General features: G+C 50.6%; 1 protein-coding gene across 1 annotated transcript in view; it reads left to right on the top strand.

Moving 5' to 3' along the window:
• Positions 1–20,607, top strand: part of KSR1 (kinase suppressor of ras 1) — a 150,387-nt gene that overhangs the window by 63,711 nt on the left and 66,069 nt on the right. The gene's annotated exons all lie outside the window — the stretch shown is intronic.

The following is a 20,607-nucleotide window of genomic DNA, read 5'->3' as shown; positions in this document are numbered from 1 at the left end:
TTCCGGTGCCTTCTTCATCTGAAAGAATTTGGGGTATTCGGGGCCAGGGATACCCCAACTAGGCTGACAAGAGAATTTTGCCTAAATTCTCTCCTTCATCGTTCAACTGGAGAAATATAGACGGGTTCCAGAGAGAATGAGAGCGGTGCTCTCCAATCCAGAACTGTTTCTATGGAAGGTGGGGTCCTTACACCTGCTGCACACAGGTCTGCTTTGGAACTGGAATCTGACCTTCTTGTCCGTTTCCTCATTTTGGACACAAATCAGACCATTTAAGCAGCATGGGAACAACATTCATGCTTTAGCTATGACCAAAGTCTGCATCCTGGTCATCACCATCTTTAGAAGAGAGAGATTTTCATGTTTTCTTGATTTTAGGACAGATATTTTTTCTTAGTTTACTATTTCTGAAATTGGGATGCATTATACACTGGCTTTAATATAACACTTGTTTGTATTCCCCAAATGCTTTTATTACATAGATGGCGTATCTTATAAATGAGCATTCCTGTCTCACCTGTGTGCATACAAAATGGATTTTGTTTCCTAGTTGATAGAAAGGGTTGTAAATTTATAAACTTCTGAGAGAGAGTTGATGGGGGCCCCTGGCCAGGGTATTAAGTAGGTGCTTTGTATAAGTTAACTCAGTTTATCTTGGGACTTCCCTGGATGTCCAGTGGTTAAGACTTCATGCTCCTAATGCAGGGGGTACCAGGTTCAGTCCCTGGTTGGGGAACTAAGATTCTGCATGCCGCACAGCGTGGCCCAAAAGAAAAGCAAACAAACAACAACAAAAACAGTTAACTCAGTTCGTCTTTGAAGGAGACTGAAGCTCAGAGGGGGTTCAGAACTTTGTTGAAAGTCACACAACTAGAAAATAATGGATCCAGGATTTAAACCGAGCTCTACCTCTAAAGTTCAGCTATTTTCCCTCCACAGACCGACCTGTATTTCTTTACTTTTGACTTCTGCTATTTTCTAAGTCTGTGATGCCCCCTTCTCCTCCCACTGAAATCCCACCTAACATATAATGTTATTCTTTCGTTTGGAGTAACATTATAAAAATGTCACATGTTCTTTGTAGCAAATACAAAAAAGTAAAAACATCAGAGTAAGAGCCTATGTTTCCAGTGTTAAAGTTTTGATATACTTATTTTGCTACAAAATATAAATTGACCTCAGTAAAGCTGAAAAAGCAACTTCCTTGGTGGTCCAGTGGTTAGGACTCTGTGCTTCCAAGGTAGGGGGCAGGGGTTTGATCCGTGGTTGGGGAAGTTCCACGTGCCGCGGGGGTACAGCCAACCCCCCCGACCCGCCAAAAAAGAAAAACAGTAAAGCTGAAAAAAGGCAAATAATGCTTTAAAATTAAAAAAAGATAAATTGGGGTATGATACTGAAAATAGGTTTTCTTGAGTTGTTAACTTGCTACATCATGGACATTGCCCGTGTCATTAAATGTTCTTTGAAAATGGGATTTTTTTTTTTTTTAGCTGCTGCATAGTATTTTTGCTATATAAACATATCAGAATTTAGTTTCCCACTTCCCCATGGTTGGCTCTTTTAAGTTACACTTCCCTGAATAGCCTTCTGCTCACGCTTAATTGTTTCTTTAGGATAAATTCCTAGAAGTGGCCTTGCTGGCTCCAAGCATGTATGCCTGTTTACAAAGCTGCTTCTGCAGTGTCGTATTTCTCCACCGCCCTCCAGGAAGGCTGTACCGCTCAGAGCTCCCACTGCAGCCCAGCCAGGGACCTTTTGGAGTCACTCTGCCGGCATCGCCAAAACCCCGTTTGTTTTCATTTTGTACTTCCTTGCTTATTATTAAGGTGGAGAGGTTTGTTATGATTGCCTGCATCTGTAACTTGCTTTTGAGATAAGCGTATATATTCCCTTGGCTTATCTTCCTGACCCTTTTCTGGACTCCCACTCATTCTCCAATATCCAATTCAAAGCCCACTTTGGCCATGAACCCTTGCCTGCTACCTGTCATTTCTCTGAAGCTCGGAATTATTTTTATTTTCTCACCCTCAAATTCTCACAGCAGCTCGTATCTTAGAACAACTTGTCAAATACGCCTTTGCGTTGTAACTTGGTATCTTTGGCCCCTATTAGAATCTAGTCTTTAGGGTGGGAAACGGGTCTTACTCATTTCTGCATTACCTGTAGGGCTTGTTGGCATAGTGCTGGATAACCAGTGGGTACTCAGTATTCTTAAATGGATGGATGGACACACACTGTGTTTGTTTTTTTTAAAAATTCTTATTGGAGTATAGTTGATTTACAATGTTGTGTTAGTTTCAGGTGTACAGCAAAGTGAATGAGTTATACTGTACATATACATCTATCCACTCTTTTTTTTTAGATTCTCTTCCCGTATAGGCCATTACAGAGTATTGAGTAGAGTTCCCCGTGCTATACAGCCCGTTCTTATTAGTTATCTATTTTATATATAGTAGTGTGTATATGTCAATCCCAATCTCCCAGTTTATCCCTCCCCCTGCCATGCCCTGGTGACCATAAGTTTGTTTTCTACGTTTGTGACTCTACTTCTGTTTTGTAAATAAGTTCATTTGTACCCTTTTTTTTTAGATTCTACATACAAGTGATATTATATGATATATGTCTGTGCCTGACTTACTTCATTCAGTATGACAATCTCTAGGTCCATCCATGTTGCTGCATATGGCATTATTTTGTTCTTTTTCATGGTTGAGTAATATTCCATTGTATATATGTACACATCGTCTTTATCCATTCCTCTGTTGATGGACATTTCGGTTGCTTCCACGTCCTGCACACACTGTTCTTAAAAATTAAATTAAAAATTTCGGTGAAATGAATTTAATGCCATCTCATCAAATTGTTTTCTTCCCTTCCTCCCCTTTCCCTTTGGAATCAGTGAGGTTTTGCTCCATCTGAGACCCATCAGGGCAGGTGGAGTAACCAGCCATGCCAGCCTTTGTGGGAAGGCTGGGTGTGGCAGCCCTGAGCAGGGTTCTGTTTCAGGTAGGGCATCAACGTTGGCTACCTACCCAGACCTTTTCCTTTCGCTGGAAGAGAATCACCACCCGCCCCCTCCATTTTCCTTTTTTGACAATTTTAAATGTATTATTATCAATCGCCTTATAAAATCGGTACCTGGTCATTATAAAGAACATTTGGAAAACAGAAAAGTAGGAGAAAATGATTCCCTGCCACCTCCCGACTCACACTCAACTTATTTGGTGGCTGACGTTTCTTTTAGATGCGTTTTCTAGGCAAAAATGTTCTGTTTGTATTTTTTCCCCCTACATCTATCATGCAGTTCTTTTTGTCCTGCCTTTGTCACTCAACAGAATAACACAAAAAACTTCCCGTGTTTCTTGTAAACTTGTTCGATGGTTTTGTAATACTTTAAGTGGTTTTACCATAACCTACTCAGCCATGCTTCTGTTGTTAGGTCTTTGGGTTGTTCCCCTTGTGTCACTCTTGTGAACAGGGCTGGACAAGCTCAGCCACAGTGTCTCCTCGTGTTTCTTTAGGGCGCCCCCAGGCTCGCTGCCCTATACCAGCCCCTCCCCCTTAGTCTCCTCCCTTTGGGGCTAGTGCCCCGTTCGCCTCTTGGTTTGTTTCTCAGTATCCGTGTGTAGCAACCTAATTGAGAAATGGCTTCCTTTTTCAGGAAGAAAACTCAAGTGCTGGAGCCTCAGGGAGACCGCATAAGAGTGCCGAGTCATGCCCAGTGGGGGTCAGGGCCGGGGCGCTGCACGGCAGCCCTTCCTCTCCTCCTAGGCCCGGGGGTGCAGAGGGTACAGGGGAGGGGGTGCTGAACCTTTCGAGGAGCCACTTGCCTCAGACCTGGCCAAGCTGCTCTCCCTGACTGTTAAGTTCTGGTCCCCGCTCTCCAGGGCCCCTAGGAGTTTATAGTAAACAACTGGGTCCGTTCTCGGGCTGGTCCCAGACTTGCATGCTGCGTGGCAGATCTGCACCCTGCATTCCCTGGGCCAGTCCAGGGGGGCTGCCGGGATGGGAACAGTCTTGGGGTCATCTGTGGGGCCCTGCTCCTCTGAAGAGCAACTGTCCTAAAGCCAACTGTCCCTGCAAGGGGCCGCAGTCACAAAGGTAGCATGGGCCAACGGTCCGGGGAGTAACACTGCCCGGGTTCACATTCTGCCCCTGACAAAGTTACTTTATCTCTGTGTATTACTTTCATCCCCACGTGGGGATAGTAATAACATCTCCCTCCTCCCATGAGACGAGTTAGCATGTATAAATTTCTTTAAATAGTCCCTGATTTGCTAAATAAAGATAGAGAACTGGAGGCCCAGCCAAGCTTGCTCATACAGCAGGTTGAACCTAGGCCTTCTATTGTCCAGTAGGCGGGAAGGAGCCCTGGACGGGAGCCCGGGGGCCTGGGTTCTGTCCTGGCGCTGCCTTCTAACTTTCTATGTGACTTTCACCAAGTCACTGCCCCTACCTAGACCTCATTTTTTTGGTCAGGTATCCATCTGTGTGTGTGAGATGATCTTGAAGGGCCCTCCTCATCGTGGAACATTCTTGGATTTTGTGGTTTAAAAGGATTTGCAGTATCTCAAGAAGGGTCCGGTCCTGCCAGTAGCCCCTCCTGCTTGCTTCTCAGCCGGGACTGCCGCAAAGACTGGTGGGCAGAAGACCCAGAGCCCTTTAGGATTTTCCCAGATTTTTCTCTGTGCAGGTGAGCTCTGCTCCATCTGGACGGGGAATGAGAATATCTGGGTCACCTGGAAACGGGCCATGGGAGAACCAGCCTCCTCGGGAACGTGAGCCGTGTGCTGTCCTACCTGGCGTTGTGGCTGCCGCTGCCTCTGCTCTGTCGGGCTCCAGCACACCCTGGCCCTCAGGGCTGACCCCTTGCCCCCCAGCTCTGTGTGTGAACAGAATCGAGCCCTTATGCAAGTCTGTGTGTGCGTCTCTGCCTTGAGTGGTGACATCAGAAGGCCAGGTGCGCAGAGCTCCTGCGATCAGGGACCCAGCAGTAGTCTCTTGCTCTGGTTCTTTCTGTGGACAGGTAGGAAGGAATAGGATGTGGTGGGCCGGGCCCCTGAGGAGGGAACTGTGTGCTGAGGAAGGGGGTTGAGGCTGTTGGATTCTCTCCCGGGTTCTTCTGGTTCCCCGGGCCCGCTGGCCAGGTGGCAGAGCCTCGCCTGGGTTTGTGTGCGCCGTGTCAGTGATGTGTCCCTCTGCACAGTGGGAAGGGTCCTTGTCTGAACTGTGGGTTTGGGCTGGGGTGTTCTACTGTAAAGTCAAGCCCAGCGTGGGGCATCGGGCCCCCCTCCCGGGTTTAAGTTGGCTCTGGCATGACCAGCTCGGTGACTTTGGGTTGGCTCCCTGAGCATCTGGGTGCTTGTGTAAATGAGAATCCTCCCACCAGGATGGCCGGCATTGGCCTGGCTCACAGTAGGTGCCCCAAACACCTCGGTCACTCGTGGAGGTAACGTAGCCAGGGGGCAGAGTGCGGACTCAGCAGTTGAAGTACCTGGGTTCAAATCCTCGCTCTGCCACTTGCTAACTGTGCGATCTGGGACTTCTCCTTGTCCTCAGTTTACCTGCCTGTAAGATGGGGACAGTGTTAGGGCCTCTCTCATCAGTTATTTGTTGTTGTTAATGTATTGAAGTATAGTTGATTTACAGTGTTGTGTTAACGTCTGCCGTACAGCAAACTGACTCAGTTACATACGTATGTATACCCTTTTCCATATTCTTTTCCGTTCTGGTTTATCACAGGATATTGAATATGGTTCCCTGTGCTCTACAGTAGGACCTTGTTGTTCATCCATCCTATATCTCACCAATTTTTTTATGAGGATTAAGTGGCTTAACGTATGTGTAAAGCACTTAAAGCAATCCCTGGCACGTGATAAACACCTTGTCAGTGTTAGCTGTTATTATCTGATTTCTTCAATAAGTTGTGGTCAGTTGATTTCTTGGGCGGTTGGCAGCCCACCTGCTCTGTTCATTTTGAAACGGGGCCCCTCTTTGTTCAGCCATAGCTTGTCCAGGGTGGCAGGTATGCATGTGTGTGTGTCTTTGATCTGTGTCACCCCTGCCCCTGGCCTGGAGGACAGCTCCCGTGACAGCCCGTGTGCCAAGCCTGGTGGCTGCCATGCCTGCCCCTTCCAGGTCCTCCTGGGCTTGCTTCCGCAGGTTGCATCTTAATAGTTGTTCTGGTTTGCTTAGTCTCCTCACTGGGGTTCCTGTCACACGGGCCTGCTTGTGTGTTACCTGCTCAGCCTCTGGGGTGAGCGTGTTCCAGCCTCACCTGACCTTGTCTGCATTTGCCCCTTTTTGGGGAACACATGAGTGTAGCTTGGGATTTGCCATGTAAATGGACTCACTCGGAAACAGGAGCAAGAATCTTAAAGGAATCAACAAGTCAGAATTTAACTACTTTCAAAGATAACAGGATACATTTTGTGATAAAAATGGCTGACCCTGAGTATTAACAATCCACCAGGCCTCGTGCTAAGCACTTTGCATCTCCCACCCATGAAGGTAGTACTGTTATCCCCCCATTTTACAGATAAGGAAACTAAAGCGTAGAATGGCTGAGTAACTTAAGGCAACTGGACAGCAATAGACCTGGGATTTGAACCCAGGTCTGACCATCCCTCTCCCTACCGCCTCTGGCCGGCATTCCTGGGATAGCTCAACAGTGATGTTCTGCTCTCTGAGCCCTTTCTCACTCTCCACCAATGATAGTGTGGGTGATGTCAGCCCAGTTACAGCTGAGAGGACTGCACTGGGCTTAGGGGCAGAGATCCTGTATCTTTGAGCCTTTGGTGCGCTGGAGAGGGTAGTCCCAGAGCTGCCGTCACCTCAACCCCACTGCAATTCCATTCCCGGGTTCCAGGTCTGATTTCTTTCTTATGTCATCTAAACCCCACATTTCCTTATCTTCCTCTGCCCAGATAAAATGGTCTCTTAAGAAGAGTGCTGGGAAGATTTTATAACAGAGAAGGCTGTGGGTAGTCGAATGGCTTTGGCAGATCCCTGGTGAAAAGAGGCGTGAATGCCCTTGCCAAGCGCCTCCCAGCCTTCCTTTCCTGAGAGGCATCTGAGGGGTCCCAGCTAGGAGTGGCCCCAGTGGGACTCAGTGTTTCAGGAGTGCTAGGTTTTAATCTATTAACTTAAAACAATTTTGTCCCCTCTGGGGGGTTGGGGGAGGGGTGAGAGCACTGACAATTGGACTCGAAAAGCCTGGGTGTGAGGCTGGTGCCTAAACACAGTAAGTATCCTGTGGCCTGAGGCATGTCACTTCACCTCTGAGCCTTGCTTTCTCATCTCTGTAAACGGAGATGAGGATGGTCCTCATGGGTCTGTGGGGAGGGTCGGATGGGATGATGTCTGTAAACTGTGACATGCCGTGACCAGGTGTGAGGCGTCTGCACAAGTACCCATAAGCTACCAGGTCATCTCACTGGTGCCCTTCAAGCTAGAACGGGCAGTCATGTCACTGGTGGGGCATCCTGGTCTCACCTGAAACTCAGCTTGGTAATTCAGTGTCAGAGGTGTTGCTCAGGCCTTGATAGTACAGAATGGATTGTAAAAACGGGGGTAGTGCTGACCCGCCCTCTTGTTCAGAGCTGTTGGTTTCTACAGTCGGTTCTTAGCCCTGTTCCGTGGGAAGCCTGCAGACACGTCAGCAGATCAGTAATCGACCCCTGCCTTTGGACACTCGCTTTTTGAGGTCTCCCCCAACCCCCTGTCCCGGGCTCCCTGTCAGCCGTCAAAGCCACGGCCTTACCCATGATTAAGGCCCCAGAGAAAGGAGATGGGAACAGATACTGGCTGGGTGCCTGCGGCAGGCCAGCTGCTGAGTTTGCCTTATCGTTTTGTCTTGACAGTGATCTTCGGAGGCCAATCTTCCCCCTCATTTACAATAGAGGAAATAAAGGCTCAGAGATATTGTCAATGGCCCACAGTCCCTTAGCTGGTAGGAGGTGGGGGTGAGATTTGAACTTCAGTCTATCTGACTGTCCATCCCCATGATCTTTCCAAGGAAGATAGGGGAGAGCTCGCTCTTTCTCTTGCAGGAACATCTGGGCCGGCTCTCCTTCAAGGGGTGGCAGCTTCCTGCTCTGCATGTGGGCCGGAGGGGGCTGGCTGGACAAGCTCCTCCAGGGCCTGGCTGCTCTGACTAGCGCTGCCTCTTTCTATCTGACCCCCTTCTGGGGGCTTTGGGAGGAGCTGGAGCTGGAGCAGCTGGGGCAGTGACTTTGCTCCTGACAGGTGCAGGGCACCCCTCTGCCTGGGAGGTGGGGAAGGGGCAGAGCTCAAGCCGGGAGACACCTGGGCTGAGGTGCCTTTTCCAAGTCGGACCTTCGGCCCGAAGGCTTCTGACAGGTAGCTGGCCCCTCCCCCATGAAGCACCGAGTTCTACTAAGTTAAAGACACGTTGACTCATTTGCTGGAGAAACTCAGCTCTCAGGCTTCCTGCATTCCAGGGTGCTGGTATGCCAGAAATTCCCCCAGACAAGCCAGCAGGGAAGTCTTGTCTTTATAGTAAAAATGCTAATAAAACATCTCTAGGATCTGCTCCTTCCTTTCCACCCACACTGCCACTGACTAAATTACCTTTTGTTCTCATTTGCTGAATTGCATTGGCTCCTTAATTGACTTTCCTGTCTCTGGTTTCTCCACACCCACTTCAATCTGTCCTCTACATGGTTTCCAGAATGATCATTCAAAAATCCAAATCTGACTACATTTCTTCCTTTGCATTCCTCCCCACGCCTGCAAGATTGATTGCAGATGCCTTAGTGTGGCCTTCCAGGACCTTCCAGAATCTTCTGGGACCTGCATGAGCTGGCCCTGCCCCCTGGCTGACTTTGCCCTCCCACCCTTCCCCATCCCCTCTAGTCTCTAGCTACTTGCTATATAGATCCGTTTTTTTTTTTTTTGCGGTACGCGGGCCTCTCACTGTTGTGGCCTCTCCCGTTGCGGAGCACAGGCTCCGGACGCGCAGGCTCAGCGGCCATGGCTCACGGGCCCAGCTGCTCCGCGGCATGTGGGGTCCTCCTGGACCGGGGCACGAACCCGCGTCCCCTGCATCGGCAGGCGGACTCTCAACCACTGCGCCACCAGATCCGTTTTTTTACAAGGTTCTCTTGTGACTCTGGCCCTTGCTCATGCTATGTCCCCCACCTGGGTGCCATTCCTGCCCCTTACCCTCTGTCCATGTGCCACACCCCATGCTCCACCCTGACCTGTTGAACTCATCTCGGGGATTATTTCCTCTTTGATGCTGCCCCACCCCACCGACCCAGTCCCCTTGGGGTCCCACAAACTTCTGTGGCAGTACCCAGTGGCTGTCCTGGTCTGGAGGGCCTAAGGAAGCCCCGCCTGCACACCCGGACCTTGGTGAGGTTGGCTGGGCTCCGTCGGCACACCCTCCCTCTCCATGCGGGCTTGGGGCCTCTCCAGCCTCTCCACAGGGTCTCTCCATCAGAGTGGTCAGGGCTGCAGGAGACCCGTCCTCTGTTCTGTCCGTCAAAGCACCACGGTCCTGCCCAGATTCAAGGGGAGAGGACGCAGATCTTAGAGGGGAGGAACAGGAACTTCTTGGCCATCTTTAATCCACTGTGGTGGTCTGCACTTGCCTCCTGGCCTCAAGTGATCCTGTGCCTGTCAAACGGGGAGGAACAGCTCTCACCACGCCCTGCCAGGAGCAGGGCTTCTCCAGCCATTCTTTTTCTCTACAAATGCAAGACGCTGCACATCCTGCTTCACCCCACCCCCACTGTGTGCACCCCTGGAATCTGGATCGTCTTGTATCTTCTAGGGGCGGGGGGTGCAGCTGGGGGATGTATTCCCAGGCACTCAGCATCCACTACATCAGGCAGGTGACTAGAACAAGGATTCCTCATCTCTCTGCCTCTCCCGTCAGGTTAACTGTCCATCGTTACTTCGGGTCCTGTGTAATGGATGTGAAGGTACTATAAGGTATCACTTCTGGGGGTATAGTACACTAGGTTCCTTTTTCAAGTGTATGTAACTGTCTAAGCCTCAGTTTTCTCATTTGTAAAATGAGGTTAATAGTAACAGAGGATTAAAGTGGCTATTAGATGAGACAGGACCCATGAGGTGCATGGCACAGTGCCTTGCACATAGGAATATCCAATTAAAAACACCGGTAAACAGTTGTGGTGAAAATGGTCCTGGACTACAAAAATTACCTCAAAGTCGTTCATAGGCCTAAACAAAACAAAACAAAACAAAACAAAAGGGATAAAACTTCTAGAACATAGAAGAACATCTTTTTGAAAGTGGGCTTGGCAAGGATTTTTTAGCTAGGAAGTAAAAAGTACAAACCAAAAAAGAAAAAAAATTGATAAATTGGACTTCATAAAAATGTAGCTGCTCTTTAAAATTTGGAAAGACTTTTTTTTGTAATTTTATAAATTTATTAATTTATTTTTATTTTTGGCTGTGTTAGGTCTTTGTTGCTGCGTGCGGGCTTTTCTCTAGTTGCGGCGAGTGGGGGCTGCTTTTCTTTGCGCTGTGTGGGCTTCTCACTGGGTGGCTTCTCTTGTTGCAGAGCGCGGGCTTCAGTAGTTGTGGCACGCGGGCTTCAGTAGTTGTGGCTTGCGGGCTGTAGAGCGCAGGCTCAGTAGTTGTGGCGCACGGGCTTAGTCGCTCCACGGCATGTGGGATCTTCCCGGAGCAGGGCTCGAACCTGTGTCCCCTGAATTGGCAAGCGGATTCTTAACCACTGCACCACCAGGGAAGCCCTGGAAAGACTTTAGGAGGAATGCTTTTGGATGGCACATGGTCCCAAGAAGAATGGCGAGATACTTTCTTTTTCTTTTTGTAGATTTTCTGGAAGCAGACAGGAAGCCTTAGAAGGGTTAGAAGGAGGTTTGAGACAGTGCAGCCTTAATAAACGTTAGCAGGAAGGACTGCTTTCGGTGGCAAGTAACAGAAGATGTGACTTCCACAAACAGGCCCTTATGTCTCTCCTACTATGAGAAGTTTGGAGTAAGGTGGCTCATGTGTTTATCAGCTGAACAGTGGTGTCTGTGTGGTTCTCTGGATAACTCTTGGCTATTCTAATCTTCAAAGCAGGAAAGGGGGCTATGGGAAGCCCCGGAGACCGTCCCACTTGTGAGGAAAGCAAACACTTCCCCAGCATTTCCAGCAGACACGCCCTCGTGTCTCATTGACCGGAACTGTCATACATAGCTAATTTCAAAGGAAGCTGGAAGTGGGGCCCAGATCATCACAAGAGCCGTGCTGGGACCCCATCCTAGGTCGATTACATGGACGTAAAGTGAGGGTTGAGAACCGCTGACTCAGACCAGTTCATCACCGGGCACAGTGCTGCCCCAAACAGAGTGGGCATGGATATCAGATAGGTAATGAGCAACACCTAACGCAGCACCCATCATGCCAGGGGAGTTCGCCATCACATTAGCCCACCCCTGGTATTCGAGGAGCTCACCTGTCCTTGCCCCTTACCCCCTGCGTAGTCCTCTATCCTTTTTCGTGATGGTCTCAGTTGCTAGGCAAACAGGCATGTTCCTGGAAAAGAAGACCTATCTCCCCAGTATATGGCACGACCTCCTACTCATAGCAGGTGCTTTCAGATCAGAGTTTGAAGTGTCTCACCTTCCCCCATCCCTCCCTTCTAGTGGCTTCCAGGCGCCAGGTCTTCAGGGTAGGTAAGGGAGTAGGCCCATGGGCAGAAACCTACCTTTGTCGTTAGGTGCAGCCTCTGCCTTTTTTCCAGGCCTCTGCTTGATAATTCACACCCAGGCCCCCTACGGTGTGCGGTGTCAGGAATTCTCCAGGATTACGTCTTATAATTGAGGGGTTGAGAGAGAAGCCATGCTCTGTGGGCTGCTCAACTTCAGACAGGCACGTGGAGTGTTTGAACTGGGACAAAGGCTGTGTCGATTAAGGGTCTAGTTTGTGGGGGACACCACCCCTGTGGCTCCTGACACCTGCTCTCCCCCCGGTTTCCCAGCAGACACACCGAGCGTTGGGACCATCAGGGATGCTCAGAGGGTGGGCATACTTGCTCCCCTTCGTTACCTCCCTCGGTCCGGTCAGATCTCTCTGTGGACACATCTATCACCCCCACTCGTGTGAGTTCCTCAAGCTTATGCATTAGGTTGCTTATGGCCACGTCACAGCGCCTCTCGTTGCCAGGCGACGGGAACAGCTTTCCCAAGGACTTCTTGAATGAGTGGATGACGCACTGAGGCTCTCCTTCCTTCCCTCGTGCCATTGCTTCAGGCCCAGGGCAGTTAAGGGTTTAAAGCGGGTGTCTGGCTTTCTAGTGATTTAGTCCAGTTTGTCCCCACAGCCCCTAAGGACCGCTAGTTCTAAAAAACCCATGTGGGTACTGGGGGCTCATAGGGTTGAACTGAGGCAGGAAGCAAACCTGCAAAGGCAGCCCTGAGACGGTTCCTTTACTGACTTTTGAAAGTCAAAGTTGCTTTCTGAAGAGCACATTCATTTGGCCCACCCTTGGCTTCTCAGGTGGGAGCTGTCTTAGGATATTTAGGTCAGGGGAATGCCTTCCTCTTGAAAACCTTTCCCGCTGAGTCTCAAGACCTCAGTGGAGCATGAGACGGGATGGCAGGTGTTGCCGAGGAAACTCGGGTCCTTGGCTGTCCGCCCTGGCTGGGCTCAAGCTCCATCTTTCCCCAGAAGCCTGTTGAGTGCTTCAGGGCCACGTCAGTCCCTCCTTTCCTGCCTACCCATAGTTAGCCCCAGAGCAATTAGAATGGGGGATGCTATCTAACAGGGATGCTAACTGCACAGAGGAAATTAACAAACTCGTCAGTGCCTCTGGGCAGGGTCTCCGGCACCCACTGCTGTGCTGGCCCCTGGTACTGACACCCACCAGTGAGGCCAAAGTCTGATCCTGTTTTGTCTCAGCCTGGGTTTGAAGCTTGCATCTGCAGCTGGTTGTCAGGCTCCAGAGTCTGCAGCCCCAGTGGAGCCGACGAAGGGGGCGGGAGGCCCTGAGTTCCCAGCTGTGGCCGTCTCACCCCCGGCCTCCGTGGGAATGGCTCCACTTGTGGTCTGGGGCGGACTTGTTTGTTTGTGTTTGAAGTTCCCCGACTCTGAGTTTAACGTCAGGGCAGGGTTGCTGGGCGGGGAGGTTGTCTCTGCACAGATGCACGCGTATGGCGGCTTCCCTGGCGGCTTCCCTGGGAGGGCATGGGTGCGGGACAGAGGGCGTGAAGGATGGCTGGTTGCGAAATACCTGGCTTAGGAATTGAGGTCACTTTCTCCTCTGCTCGCCCCACTTCCCCTGGCATGCTCTCTCGCTCTGCCCCTTGCCCACTAATGGCAGCCCCACTGGGTACCCTCGAGACCTCTGCGAGGCTCGGCGGTGCCAGGGCCAAGGGCTGCCGCTGACACTCTTGGAGCTGAGTGCCTGGCCTGGCCTGTGTGGGGAGCCATGAGCTGCGTCATGACCTCCAGAGGCCTCCTTACAACCTCACAAATCATTTTGCAACACGTTGGCCGTGGCAGCCAGACCAGACTGCTTAGCTGGCTGGGTTGGCAGGAGGTCCTCAGAAGCTCACTGCAGCTTTGAGGAGGAGGTAAGAGAAGTAAGGGGAACAGCCCGAGGCCTGGGCAGAGCTGGCCGGTGCCAGGGAAGGAGCAGCGGCTTCAGGGACCATACAGGGAAGGCTGGAGTAAGTCCCAAGAGCTTTGGCGACTTCCTGAAGTTTGGGATGGGTTAGACAGGGACCTGGCCCTAGCAAGGACTGCTGTGGACGTCCTCTTAAGAATATATAGTTTGGGGCTTCCCTGGTGGTGCAGTGTTTGAGAGTCCGCCTGCCGATGCAGGGGACGCGGGTTCGTGCCCCGGTCCGGGAAGATCCCACATGCCGCGGAGCGGCTGGACCCGTGAGCCATGGCCGCTGAGCCTGCGCGCCCGGAGCCTGTGCTCCACGGCGGGAGAGGCCACAACAGTGAGAGGCCCACGTACCGCAAAAAAAAAAAAAAAAAAAAAAGAATATATTGTGTGGCCCACCTGGAAAAGGGATCAGGGTCCCATAGGTGTAGGTGAGTTGGAAGCTGGTCCAGAAACTGTGCCTGCTGCCTGGAGGGCTGAGCGAGCCGAGGGGAAGAGGGTGGACGTGTGGAGGCCCATCCAGGTGCATCTCCTCATTCTGCAAAGCATGCCGGGGTCTCCTCGAAAGGGGCAGCCCCTGATAGCAGTCAGGGTGGTGGCTAGTTTTAATGAATTCAGAGCTGGTTTGGAGCCAGGGATTGGGTGTAGCCCAAAGGGTGGATACTTGCACAACAGGACCAGAGGTGGTGGCCCATGATGGCTGAATACCTTTGGAGAGTGTAGGGCAGTCTGTGACTTTTATTCAGAGGACTCATTGCCTGGAACAGTCGGGACGTGGCTGGATCTGGGGCTTGGGGCCACAGGAGAGGCAGACCCTGCCCACTGCCATCCTGCTCGTGCCGGTCAGGACAGTTTAGATGAGCAGCGGGGCCAGGGAGTCGTTATTTGGGGAGATGGCGTGGAATATAGAAACAGGGCATTGGGTTGAGGTCTGAGTCCCTTCATGATTCAGAACAGTTACAGAGGTCTCAGAGTCTCGGTTTCCTCACCTGTAAGATGAGAATAATAAAATACACCTTTAAGCCTCATGGGTTCATTAGCACGTGTGGTTTGACTATTGGTGAGTGACCCTGAGTGACAAGCTGCACTTGTTATCGTGCTGAGGCTGGACTCAGAATTGCCTGCCGCTTTTTGTAGGCTGGGTGGGCGGGTGTCCCTCAGCCAGTGAGTGAGCCAGGCAGGTTGCCCAGCACCCACATCTCGACATAGTTCTTTTCTCCCATCAAGAGTCTGGAAAGATCTGTGACTTTTTTGGTTATACAGAACTATTTTGTGGGAAGAATGATATGCTTAGGAGCTTTGGGGTTGTGTGAAGGTTGGGACACCACTCTTGTACTGCAGTGCTTACCTCCTGGAATTTTCATTGAGAATCCAGGGAGAGAAGGGGATAAGGTATTACATAAATAGAAGAGATTATCATCACTACCAGGGTTGATAATGAAGTGTTGATGTGGTTTCCATAATTGAGAGAGCCCACTGCTGTACCTGGGAGTCTGGTGTCCATCTCCACCGGTGCCTGGGATTCATTGCCCATTTATATTTCACCATCTGTCACCTCTGACCCGCCTGCCCTGCTTGAGATGGGAAGTCCTGGAACCCTGAGAAGGCAGTGATCTGCTCAGGGTCCTGCAGCAGCCAGCAGGGTTAGGGTGACATCTGGTCACTTGGCAGATGGCATCTGGTGACATCTGGTCACTTGGCATCTGGTCACTTCTATAGCCTGGATCACAGATCACCCATAGAAGAGACCTCCCCCTCCCAGGCCCTGTGTTTTAGGGTACAGCTGACTTTGTTTGCAAAACCAGTTGTCTAGAAAGACGTGTTTTCTGCAAAGGTGCAAAACCCTGGGTGAGAAATCATCCATGCACGCAGCCGTCGCCTAAGGCCTCTCCTGTTCCTACGCCCTTACAGCTCTGGGAGCTGCTTCCTTTTCCCGGGGAAGTTTTTCTCTTTCAGTGGCATGTACTTCGGGAGATCTGACTGGTGTCTGCTCTTCAGGGGTGTCTGACTGGCCTCATCTCCATGGAAGGGATGCTCAGGGCAGCCTCCGTTTGGGAGGCCTGTTTGGGAGTCACGCCAGCGCAGCCAGGGCTGACAAAGGATATTTGAAGTTGATCAGGGTGCCAGGCTGGGGTGCAGGTGCTTGTCTGGGCAGGCAGCATCCCCAGAGTCGACGCAGCTCCACTCTGGCCACGTCATCTGGTGCTAATGGTGGAGGTGTGAACGCTCCAAGGAGAAGGGGTGCTCAGGTTTCTTGGAGTCAACCTGGGAGCGGGGTCTTGGCCCTTAGACCTGAAAATAAACATCCCGGCTCTGTGAATATCACCAGCATTGTCCTGAAGGCCATCGCCAGCGTCTGGGTCTTCTTTAGCCCCATCTCTGAAATGGGCATGACCTCACCTGCGTTTTCCCTGTCACCCAAGGAGGTTGTAAGAGAACCTGAAGACTTAGCTGGATGAGGACACCACCCACCCAGGCTTCCACTGAGCACGTGTTTCCTTGTGCTGGGCATTTTCTGAACATTTTACATCCATGTTTTCTCATGTAAGTCTTCACAATAGCCCTTGGTAGGGGATCATCCCCATTTTAGAGGTGGGGAAACTGAGGCTGACAGGTTAAATCTATGTTCACCTGCTGAGGGAGGGTGGTGGTGGGGGGCTTTGAGGCCAGGTCCCTCTGTCCCGAGAGCTGGAGTTTTTCCTCAGAGCTACACTGAGTCTTGGATGTGCTTGGTGTAACCAAGGGTAATGTTCTGGGCCTGTATTTTTGTCAGTGTTGTTCCAAGCACTTTCATATATATTTGGACCCCAACTTCCATAAAATGTTACCCTTTTTATAGTGAGATTGAAGCTGAGCTAAGGGGGGATTTCCCCAAGAGCCTTGACCATAAGTGTCAGAGCTGGGACCAGAGGCTAGATCTTTCAGCCTTGGATACTTAGTGAGCGCCTGCTGTGTACCGTGTCTCGGTGATACCCACCAACTATTTGCAGGCTGACATGATGCTCTTCTGCTCCTTCTTTAAATCAGGCTGAGTGTCAGGGCGGGGACGGGATGCACAGCCATGAAGCAAAAGGGTACCAGGGGTGGAGGAAGACTTTTATTCTACCCCAGATCCTCGCCTGGGGCCAGGGTGCTGATGACTCTTTCCCACTTGCTGCTGGTCCCGTCGCTGAAACCCCCAGGTGCTCTTCTTTCTGAAGAATTTATGTCTTGCGGTTTTGTGGTTAAGAGAAAATGACGCTACCCATGAAAAGCCCTCACGGAGGCCCCTGGTGCTGGGCCGGCAGGCCCTGCTACGGCTTGTCTGGGAAAGTAGCCCCTGGGTGTTTCTGCGACTGCAACCAACTTTCTAAAAAGTGAGAGCAGCTTTATTTTTGCTCAGGTGGGAGCTGCTGCATGCCGGGCACCTCCTTAAGCAGAACCCAAATCTGCAGGTGTCGTTTCTTCTTTACGATCTCTAGTACACCGGTCCCGTGTCGGGGTCGCAGTGCACCCCGACTCATCCCCTTTCCTGGTCCCCGCACAGGTGGCCAGGCTTATGGGTCGTCAACTACGTGCAGTGAGGAATCCCTTTAAATTCTGCATGGTCCTACCTGTGGGCCCCCTCTGGGCTGCCTAGTGGGGATCCCTAACAGCCTTTAAAAAAAGAAACCGCTCGCTCCGCTTTGAGGGAACTCCCCCTGGATTTTGAGACTCTCGAGCTCCTGAGCCATCACTTGCCTGATTGGCATTTGTTTTCCACTGGCATTTTAATAAACATGTGTGCCTGTCGGGGCTCCAGAATGTATTGTGTGTTCATTTGCCCATTCATTCAGCTAAGGTTTTACAGTAGCAGACCACACGCCAGGTGCTGTGCTGGCCCCTGGGGATCTAGTGGTGATCAGGTGATCAAGAACACAGACCAGGCCCCTGGCTTCAGGGAGTTTCCTGTCTAAAGAAGGAAGCAAACAAGTAAGATATTAGAACCGTGCTGAGTGATCTGATGGAGGAGAAGGGCTGGGGCTGTGAGGAACAGGGCTGAAGGGCTTGGTGAAGTCTTCCTGGAGGAATGGATATCTAAGCTGAGTTGTGGAGGCTGAGAGGTCATTGGGATGAGCCTTCCTGGTAGAGTGCCAAGGGCTGCGGGCCTTGAGGCTGAAAAGGGCGGGACACGTTGGCGGGGCTGAATGCGATAAAGCCCCCAGATACTGGCTCGTTGTCAAGGTTGGCTGATCTCGATGTTGACCTGTGATGGCCAAAGTCTTAGCAGAATGGATGGGTTATTAATTGGCTCCTAGGGGTGCAGCCCTTGAAACACTCGGGCTGGTGACGGTCCGCCCTCTTTGCTGCTGCTATTAGCGCCAGCAGCCTGAGCTCTTTGGTTCACGCAGAAAAGAATGGTTTTGACTTTGCACAGTTAATTGACTTATTTATTGCCTTGTCTTTGGTCAGCAATCTGGCACTGTGGTTTGAGAGCAGTTTGGAGTGGAAGGAAGCCCTGGCTGTGAGAAACCTTTCAATGTGGGGATAAGGCCCCTGTGTTTTCTTCCCTCCTTCCTTCCTCGGGCATCTTTGAGCACATGTTACGTGCCAGATGCAGTAATAGGCGTGTGGGGACAGTCAAATGAGGTGGGCACGGTCCCTGCCCTGATGTAAAATAATGGGGGACTAACCTAGTCTTTGGGGGTGGTTTCCATACTATAATTAAATCCTCCCAACCAACTGCAAGCTGGTATCATCCTTGCTGTTGTACAGATGACAGAACCAAGACTCAGAGATGTTAATGCACTTCCCCGAGGTCACACAGCTGTTAAATGGCAGAAGCTAGATTTGAACCCAGATTCTGTTCAACTCTGAAGCCTGTGCTGTGTCCACTGCCCTGGGAGCTCACATCTATTGGGGGAGACCCAGTCAGAAGCTCGAACATGAACCCCTCTGTGATAGGCGCTACCAGAGAGGTGTAGACAGTGCACCCGGAAGGGGAGATGAGGGATTCTGATTAGCCCGGGAGGTCTTGCCCAGGCCAAGGACATTGTGGCTGGAGGAGGGAAGGATTTCCTGCCAAAACAGTTTGAGCAGAGGCCTGGGAGTAGGGAAGTACAGAAGGTATTTGTGGAATCCCTGTAGCACCCAGGTTAGGTGGAGAGGAGATGAGCCTGGAAAGGAAAGTTGAAGCCCTGGACTTGGAATTGGCCTCTGGTCACAATTGGGAGAGATGGGTCAGAGTGGGACACGAGTGCCTCTACTTAGCCCCGTAGAATGAAAGCAGCGCTTGTGTCCTCACAGTCGTTAGCTTTATGCTCTAAAGATGCTCCCAGGGGCCTAGGCTCCATAATAGGACAGCACACAGTACACTTCTTGTGTGGCAACCCGGAGTTGCCTGCCTCAGCAGAGAGCGTTCCATTAGCAATGTCTGCTCTGGGTACCTGAAGGGCATGTGCTGCAGGAATGCCGTTGGGTTTGCCTTTGTCTAGGTTTCACTAAACATCAAAACTGTACAATGAGTGGAATTATTTTTGTTCTGACTCAGTGTTTCCTCTCTAGCAATTGTCCTCACTTGCCACTGAGCTCTCTAGATAGCAGGACTTAGCAGAGCTCAGGGCTGCAGGAGAGGGCCCGTGCCCCTGAGTCTAGCAGATTGTGAACCTGGGACCAGATACATTTCTGGGGGCAACTTCAGAAAGACTGATGTAGAAACAATGGTTTTGTTGTCATTATGGGTCTCATTTCACACCTCATATCCCTCTAGCCATAAGGGTTCTTTAACTGGGGTCTGTGGATAGAATTCAGGGGGTCCATGAATTTGGAGGGGAAAAGAATTGTACCTTCTTTTTTTTTCATTAACCTCATCTGAAATTTAGTATGTTGTTCAATTTGGATGGAGGCAACAAGGCACAGCCATCTTAGCAAATATGTGTGGCTCGGTCACCAGTAGAAATCACAGCTGCTTTCATATCACATGACAGTTGTGGGGCTATCTGAAAAAGCAGTTTGTACTTGTCACAACTTCAAAGGTATGAGACCCGTTGCTAGATATTGTTTGATGCTTTAATAAAGAAGCTTATAGTACTCTATAACAATTTTAAGTAATACGTTGATAAGTATATTTAAATATAATTGATTTCATTTGTAAACCTAATGTTCTGTTTTATGGATTTAAAAGCATTATTCTTAGAAAGGGATCAGGGACCTCCCCAGACTGCCAAAGGGGTCCATGGTCCAAAAATGGTCGAGAGCTCCTGTTTGGAAATTGGGAGGCTTTCTAAGTATTTGAAATTTTAAATTATTAAATGTCAGTAATTATTTTTTAGCATTGCAACTGTGCTAACAAAAAGAATCCTTACTCTTTAGAGAAAATATACCGAGATATTTACAGATGAAAGAAAAAGGAATGAATTAACAAGGGCAAAAACCCTGAAGGGGGCAGCAGGTCTTGGGAAGTGGCTCCAATGGCAGGGTTCCTTTGTCCAAGACTTTGAAGGTGGTGCCTGCCTTTGGGGGAAGCTCTCAACGGGTGCCTGGGTCGCTGGGTGTCAGCCGAGCCTGGTCCTCTTTGTGTTGTGCGCTCATTTCCATGTGTTCAAGTCCACTCCACCTTCTCAATCAGCCCCCGCTGCGCCCGCGCTGCAGGTCTCGCCCCTCTGCATCCGTCAGAACCCGGTTGGTCGGGGCCCAGCGTTTGTCAAAGAGAATACTAGTCTGACTTTAATTTACCCTTAGTTTTTTGAAGTTTTAGCCTTTTGAGAGTCTTTTGAAAGCTGTGGACACGCTTCCCTGGAAAATGCACAGATTCACTTGTCTGAAATTTGCATACATGTCAGGGATGGGTCTTGGTGGACCCAAGTCAGGGACCTTTGCCAGCCACGCCACAGCCCACAGGCCTGGCCAGCACTCACGGTGTGTGTGCTATGTGCCAGGCACACACTGAGTGCTTCATTTCTTCTCTGCCCCCCAGAGAGGGAGGTTCTATTATTACCCCCATTTTCTGGAGAAGGAAACTGAGACTTTCCTGG

This window comes from Delphinapterus leucas, chromosome 19 (genome assembly GCF_059928025.1).
Source record: "Delphinapterus leucas isolate spDelLeu-1000000601 "Yukka" chromosome 19, BTC_Dleu_Yukka2, whole genome shotgun sequence".
NCBI lineage: Eukaryota > Metazoa > Chordata > Mammalia > Artiodactyla > Monodontidae > Delphinapterus > Delphinapterus leucas.
This window is presented reverse-complemented; position numbering and strand designations above follow the sequence as displayed.